Source organism: Cornus florida, unplaced genomic scaffold, assembly GCF_030987335.1.
Source record: "Cornus florida cultivar Cherokee Brave unplaced genomic scaffold, ASM3098733v1 CherokeeBrave_3.0.0_Hap2_Chr09, whole genome shotgun sequence".
In the NCBI taxonomy this organism is placed as follows: domain Eukaryota; kingdom Viridiplantae; phylum Streptophyta; class Magnoliopsida; order Cornales; family Cornaceae; genus Cornus; species Cornus florida.
Genome location: NW_026775579.1, coordinates 51549014 through 51557195, shown reverse-complemented (window position 1 = coordinate 51557195; position 8182 = coordinate 51549014).

Genomic DNA, 8182 nt, shown 5'->3' with positions numbered 1-8182 from the left:
AGAATTGCAGCTGGAGAAGCACTAGTAATGCTGACATTAGAAAGCAAGAGCAATTCTCATCGCATCTGATCTTGTGTGTAAGAGATGGGTAACATGCTTCTTGCATCTGATATCAATACACACAAATGATTACAAATATATATATATATATATATATATATATATATATATACAACCTATGTATATAGGTGCGATTCTAGTTGAATTCACCTCTGTATTCCATCGGTATATAGAAAAAGTATAGAGAGAGATTGATGAGGCTGATATTCGCCCCCCATAGACCATTTCCAAACCAAAAATCCATCCAACAACCAAAACAAAATCCATTAGCTCATATTAGTGAACCATCTCTCTCAATTTCTCTCTATATACTGTGTGTCGATGCTAGAATCCATGGAAACCAGAGCCTCAAACTTGGGTCTCCCTCTCCGATGCCGGAATTCACGGATAAACTGACTGGGAATAAAACTTTAGAGTATGAATTGCTTGTGGATGCAAATTTGGGTCTCCTTCTCCGATGCCCAATTGCCGGATTCCTTGCTCATATCATCACAGTCTCGTCGTTGTTCGGTTCGTCGATAAGTTCAATCCAGCCTCGGCTTGGAGAAACTACTCGCTGCCGCCGTTCATCTACTTTCAGCCAAGTGGGCTTAGGTTAAACCAATAGAGAGAGAAATTAGAGAAAGAAAGTGATGAAGGGGTTTCAACTTACTCTTTCAAAACGATAAAGCTTGAAGGGGTTTCAATTTTCAATGACTGATCGACGGGTGTTTGGTAGCAGTTTGTGGTGGTAGAGAGAAGAAGAAGAGACGAGTGTTTGGTAGTAGTTTGTAGTGGTAGAGAGAAGAAGAAGAGAGAAGACAGATTGTATGAGAAGGGGTGATACAGGTGAGCAGTTCTGCTATAGTAGCACCGTTATAATGGAAAAAACAAGAAAGTAAAGATTTCTCACTTTCTCTCCTCTTAACAAAATTAGGAAGTACTTTCTTAAAACAAAAAAGCAAAAGTACTTTACTAAACATAATTTTTACTTTTGATTCTCAATTTTAGGAATTGACAGTAAAAATCAGGAATCATTCCTGTTAGTAAACAGGCCCATAGTGTGTATAGTGTGTTTATTATTCAAAAGCGGTCAATTCTACTTTTCTCAGGCCTTTGATGATGTTCCTAAAGATGAAGAAGCAAACTAATTAGCCTGGGGCCAAAATGAACCTAAATAAGGTGTAAAAGGAAATTCCAACTCTGGGGGATTGATCCCCCCCCCCCCCCCCCCCCAGAGTGGGGGATCAATCCTCCACTATTCACAGAACTAAAAATGCCCTTGGGGGATTGATCCCTAAGGCTGGGGAATCGATCCCCCAGCACCTGGCAGCATTGCGGGATTGATTTTTATTGGTTACGGGATTTTCTTGTTTTGGGCTTATTTTGTAACTTATTGGTCTCCAATAAGGTTTATTTAAGGGAACCAATACCCATTAGTTTGGGGGAGCCATTATTAATTTGATTATTAAGTTTTTATTTTCGGTAATCGTGATATATCAATATTCTCACTGGAAAATGCGAAAGAGGAGAAACGTAGAACAAGCTAGGGTTTGGAAGAAAAAGCTTAGAGATGATGAATCCAAGGATGAGATTGTTCTATCTTCAACTCCATCAACCATGAGTGGCTGATTCTTCTACTTAGGGTTGGATAAACCCTAAGCATGTAACCTATTCTCTCTCTCTTTTCATACTTTTTGGGGATTTATTTATGTAATTAATGTATAGGCTTGAATAACATGATTTAATTCTTTCAATTGTTTATTCGTATTAATCTCATGTTGTCTTATGTGTTATTGATGAATAAAAAAGCTTTACATTTGAATTCCTTGTAAATTGATTCTTGTGATGTCTATGCATGTGACTAATTAGTTGTATTTGTATTCTAATTTGATGGATATTGCTTCTACTAGATGGATTGTACTACACAGTTAATTTAATTAGGTTAAATTCTCGTTGAATTTAGTTAATTTCAGGCTTAAATAGTTTAATTGCACTTACATTCCTAGGTAAGTAGACAATCCCTTCCTGTGTTTGAAATCCATGCTTATTGTCACAAATACATTATCCTCTAGATTAATGTAGGCTAGAATTGTAACTTGAATTGATGGACCATTCTTTGGATTGGTGAATTGCACTACACTTAGTTTATCTGTCATTAGGTAGGCAATTCAAGCTTGAAATTGATGCTTCATACTTTTCTTTGCAAGTATTACCTACATTATAATTACATTTAATTGTTTCCTCAATTAGTTGAAAGTGCGTGAGTTAGGGAATGTGTTTAGTGGTGAATCCTACACTCTAAGTCTCTTTCCTAATCTTTAAACTCTATTATTTTATTACAATCATTTAGATTAAAATTAGTTGTAATCACGAAACAAAAACTCTTTTTAGCAATCACATAGGTACTAAAGTAGAATTCAATTCCAAAAATCAATATTGTTTAGATCTCTTGGGACGATCACTACTCGCTTCATACTCCATAGTATAAGTGTTTAGTGGTTTTATAAATTTTAAAATATGGTGCCCACTTGACATTATTTCAAAACCTTTAGTGTTGTGCATAATTTTGTGCACACGCTCGTTCGCACCACCCCCCTCCAATAAGAATCGTCCACGTCATCACACTACAAATTTATAGTACATACAATAAAGGCCCGAACGGTATCAAGCCCAAGTTGGAAGAGCCCAATCTGGAACAAGCCCAAGCAAAGTCTTTATTCCATATAGATCGCTGACTGAGGCCATTCGGCCCATTTACTAAGCCTAGATGCGTATAATCTCATTCAGGCTCAGTGAAGATGTCAACAGCCCAGGGCGCCAAGGTTGAACTCCAAGCCCATTTACCGAGTCATTTAGATCAGCTCACATGCAACCTAACCTCAATTAAAGGTAGACCAGTCCTTCTAGGTAAAGGATTCAACAAAGAAGAAAATTCTGTGCAAGGAAAGTTTTGCATGGAAAGAATTGTAAAAAGGAAGGATTATAATTGTAAAGAATGTCATGTATGGAATGGATTAGAGGACAAGCCAGGCAAATCCTACCATAATTCCACCACCTTGTTTCTTATAAATAGAGGCCTAGACCTCCAATAAAATCATCGAGCATTATACGTTTATCTCTGAGTATTATAATTGCTTGTTCTGAGTGAGTTGTATTTTTCTTTTTATTTATTTTAATAGAGAGAAATTCCGCACCTACACTTTGGCGCCATCTGTGGGAACCGTATAGAAATATACTCCCACTTTTGTTTCAAATTGTTTTTGTTTCCACGATCTGGAATGTCGAACGGAGAGTCAACGGTGGCTGATCAACAGATAGAGTTGATGCAAAAGATGCGAGAAGAGTTCTTGCACTAGTTTGAAACAATTTGTCAAGCGAACGAAGCCAGCGTAGCCCAGATTGCATTGCTTCAACAGCAGAATGACACCCTTCAAACGGCTATGACTCAGTTGACACCTCAGCCACCACCAGTTGATGTAGCTACGCCTCCTCCTAACCAAAACGCTCCTCAGGGTATTGAGCCTCAGATCAATGGGGTTCGGCCTAATGAAGTTCGACCCAACGAAGTTCAGCAAGAGCATAGGATAACGTCCAAGACAGTTGCTTCGTACAATCTTCCTCATCGCACGCAGGACGAACAAGCCGAGTCCAGCCATAAGCTTACGGTATGGTCTAATGGTGTTCCAGATGGTGCAGGAGTAAAGGAGACTTTTGACGAAAAGAGACTCCTGAGAGTTCAAACGCCTGCCGAGATGGCCAGGGAACATAAGAATTCTCTCGTGAAGACCCCATTCACTGATGATATGTACCTTATTGACAGACCTAAGAAATTCACTATGCCTTCTTTTACCCAGTTTGATGATGCGGGAGATCCTTCTCGGCACCTAGATCACTACGCACAAAAGATAGCTCTGGACGATCACAACGATCCATGGATGTGCAAAGTTTTTCCTACCAATTTAACAGGAGCTGCGTTGGAGTGGTTCATGAATAGGCCACACAAATCTATTCTAGACTATGAAACTTTGTGTACTATGTTCTTAGCACAGTATTACGGAAATAAGAAGCAAAAGAAGTGTATTGCTAGCCTCTTTACTATAAGGCAAAAGAAAGGCGAAACATTACAGGATTTCTTGTCCAGATGTAACATGGAGGCTTCGAAAATAGCAGATTGCCATCCTGCTACTGCAATAGAAATGTTTAAACTTGCAATGATTCAGGGAACCAAGTTTTATACATCCCTAGTTAAATATTCCCCTCCGGATATGCAGACTCTCAATGCTAGGGTGCAGATCTACATCAAGAGAACGTAGCCCACCGAGCGCAACATGCCACACTTGTCATAGTAGAGAACAAGCCTTAGGAAAGGGTTTCGAATTCCAAAAGTTAAAAAAGCCAGCACGCTTCAACACCAATCATTCAAGTCCCCGAGAAAGGCCAAGGACAGAGGAAAGATTCACACCTCTTCACATAACCTTGGATCGGCTATTCCAAGAGAATAAGATGAAGTTTGCAGCCCCTCAACCAATAAGGCAACCTTTAGAGCATAGAGACAACAACAAACACTGCGCCTACCATAGAGATTACGGGCAAACAACCAATGATTACAGATCCCTTAGGCGGCAGGTGGAAAACATGATAATAAGAGGTGAATTGGCAGACTATCTCACAACAAAGGAGTACGTGAAGCCCCGGGAGTTTAATCCTCGGAAAGTCAAAGGTAATCAAGTGAAGGTCATCCATGCGATACATGGAAGATTGGAGGATGATCAAGAGTCAGAGGAGGTATATAGATCCCGATTGAGGACAGCCCATAAGCTAAGAAGGTTATCCTCAGTGAACATTATTGCTTCGGGAAGCGTCAATATTGGGTTCGGCGATGGAGATCTATCAAGAGTTCAACTCCCCCACGAGGATCCGTTGGTCATCAGTCTCTTACTGGTTAATTGCATGATTAAGAGGGTTTTGATAGATCTAGGTAGCAGTGCCAATATTATCATGAAGGCGGTCTTTGAGCAGCTGGAGATTTCGTCATCATTAATTCGGCCCACCTCCAGCCCCTTGATGGGGTTTAATGGCACCAAGGTGGACCCCCTTGGGGTAATTGACCTATCCGTGACCGCAGTAAAGAGGACACTGAAGGAGAACTTTGTTCTAATAGAGATCCATCCTTCTTATAATCTTATTATGGGAAGAGGCTGGATCCACCGAACGAATGGGGTTCCGTCTACCCTTCATTAAGTGATGTGATGCTTGTCTCCGGACGGAAAAGAGGTTATTGATCTTAGGGGAGATTAAGTCACTACCAAAGAATGCTACATGTTGACACAGAATGAAGCAAAGAAGGTAGTACAACAGTCCCAACCAATCACACCCCCTAGGAGCATATCCAAATAGCAATTACAGAACCCTCTGCCTAGGTATTCGAAAGCAGAGGATGAAGCCGAAGCTGCAAAGCCTACTGGGGAGTCTCTGGAGGCTGTCAAAGTAATCCTCGGCGATCCTCAAAAGGTTACCTATATAGGTTTTTCCCCCATAGCCGAAGAAAAGAAAGCGTTAATCAAAGTCATTCGACGGAACGCAAATGCATTTGCTTGGGAACATTCCGACATGGTGGGAATCAATCCTTTAGTCTTATTCCATAGCCTGAAGGTGGATCCGGCATTCAAACCAATCAAGCAAAGGCACAGAAGGTTCGCTCCTGAGCGCAACCGAATTATAGCTGAAGAAGTAAGCAAAATGTTTTAGGCGGGCTTCATCTGAGAGGTGCACTACCCATAATGGCTCTTTGACGTGGTGATAGTTCAGAAGAAGAATGGAAAATGGAAGGTGTGCATAGATTTTACCAATCTCAACAAAGCCTGTCCTAAAGACAGCTTTCCATTACCCAAAATAGATCAGATGGTTGATGCTACTACTGGTTTGGAAAGGCTCACATTTCTTAATGCATACTCCGGCTATAACCAAATCCCTATGAATCCAGAGGATAAAGAGAAAACTACTTTCATAATAGAGAAAGGCACCTACTATTATAGAGTCATGCCCTTCGGACTCAAGAATGGTGGGGCAACTTACCAGTGCCTTATTAACAAGATCTTTGATGAGATGTTGGGAAAGACGGTCGAGGCCTATATCAACGACATAGTGGTCAAAAGTGTGAAGAAGGAGGAACATCCTAAGCACCTTTAAAAGGTCTTTGATACTTTAAGAAGATATAATATGAAGCTGAACCCTTCGAAGTGCTCTTTTGCGGTTTCTTCAGGACTGTTCCTCGGCCATATTGTAAACAAAAGCGGAATTGAGGTGAGTCCGGCTCAGGCTCAAGCCCTTATACAAAATCAAGAACCGAAAACCTTCAGGGAAGTACAGGTTTTGATCGGTCGAATCACAGCTCTCAGTCGATTTATCTCTCGACTGTTAGATAAGTGCAAACCATTCTTTGATGCAATAAGGTCCAAAAACAAAGACATATAGGGACCTCAACAGCAGGCTGCTCTCAACTAACTAAAGTGTTACATGGCTGAACCCCAATTCTGTCAGCTCTGAAGCCTGGTGAAACTCTTATCATGTACTTAGCAATCTCCAGCATAGCCACGAGTGCAGTGTTGATTAGAGAAAAAGGGAAAAATCAGTATCCAGTCTTCTACACCAGTAAGACAATGACAGATGCAGAAATATGAAACAGCAAAGCAAAGAAGATCATACTAGCATTGGTATATGCAAAGAGAAAGCTTCAAAACTACTTTGAGTTGCACAGCATCAAAGTTCTTACTAACTACCCCATGCACGTCATTCTTTCCAAGCCAGACTTATCTGGAAGAATAACTAAATGGACAATTGAACTCAGTTCCTTTGATATATCCTATGAACTAAAGGTGTCACACAAAGGACAAGCATTGGCTGACTTTCTCTTGGAGTATGAGGATAAGCCCAAAGAGCTAGGTCCTCCTGAGCCACAATGGGAGCTTCAGGTGGATGGTTCCTCGAACCTGATTAGTGCCAGGGCCGGAATTGTTATCGTAACCCCCGAAGGCACCAAGCTGTAACAATCAATCTGTCTGGCTTTTCCTGCTACTAACAACAAGGCAGAGTATGAGGCCTTGCTCGCAGGACTTCGGTTAGCAAACCAACTCCAAGTAAGGTGTCTAAAAGTTTTTAGTGATTCTCAACTTATTGTGAATCAGGTAATAGGCCAGTATCAACCCAAAGAAGATAGAATGAAAGCCTATAGGAAGGCTGTGGAGAGTGCCACGTGAGGGTTCGACCAAATCAAATTCCATCAGGTACCTCGTAAGGAGAATTCTGAAGCAGATCAATTGGCTGCTGAAATGTCTTTTTCAGATGAAGATTTGGTCCAGATAGTACCAATTGACATCTTGGATGAACCAAGTATAAGCCCTCGGCAGGACATAATGGTGATCCCAGATATTCCATGCGAACCATGCTGGATGGATCCATTGGAAGCTTACCTCAAGGAGGGAACTCTTCCGAACCAGAAGGCCGAGGCACGGAAACTCAGGCTCACCGCAACCAAATATTCTATCATCAATAATCAATTATATCGAAAGTCATTCTCAGGTCCTTACCTGAAACGTTTAAGTCCCAGAAGCCCTTACGATTCTAAAACAGGTTCGGGACAGGGATTACGGCAACCACTCTGGAGGCAGATCCTTGGCACATAAGGTCCTAACTCAAGATTATTTCTGTCCATACTTGGCTCAAAATGCTGAAGAGTATGTCAGAAGATGTGACAAGTGCCAGCGACATGGTCTAATGAAACATCAACCCGCCGAAGATTTGCACGCAATGGCGAATCCATGGCTATTAGCTCAATGGGAGATTGATATGGTCGGTCCTTTACCCAAAACTGTGGAGCAAAAGGAATAAGTGTTGCTAGCCACGGATTACTTAACAAAATGGGTTGAAGCCGAAGTTTATTCAAGCGTGACCCATGAACAAGTAAAGAGTTTTCTATGGAACAACATAATCTGCCGATTTGGGGTGCCGAAGGTTATCATGATGGAAATGGGTAGGCTGAAATAACTAACCGAACCATTTTCAGCTGCCTGAAGAAAAAGTTGGAAAAGCTCAAATCAAAATGGTACGAGAATCTACCTCAGGTGTTTTGGGCATATCGAAC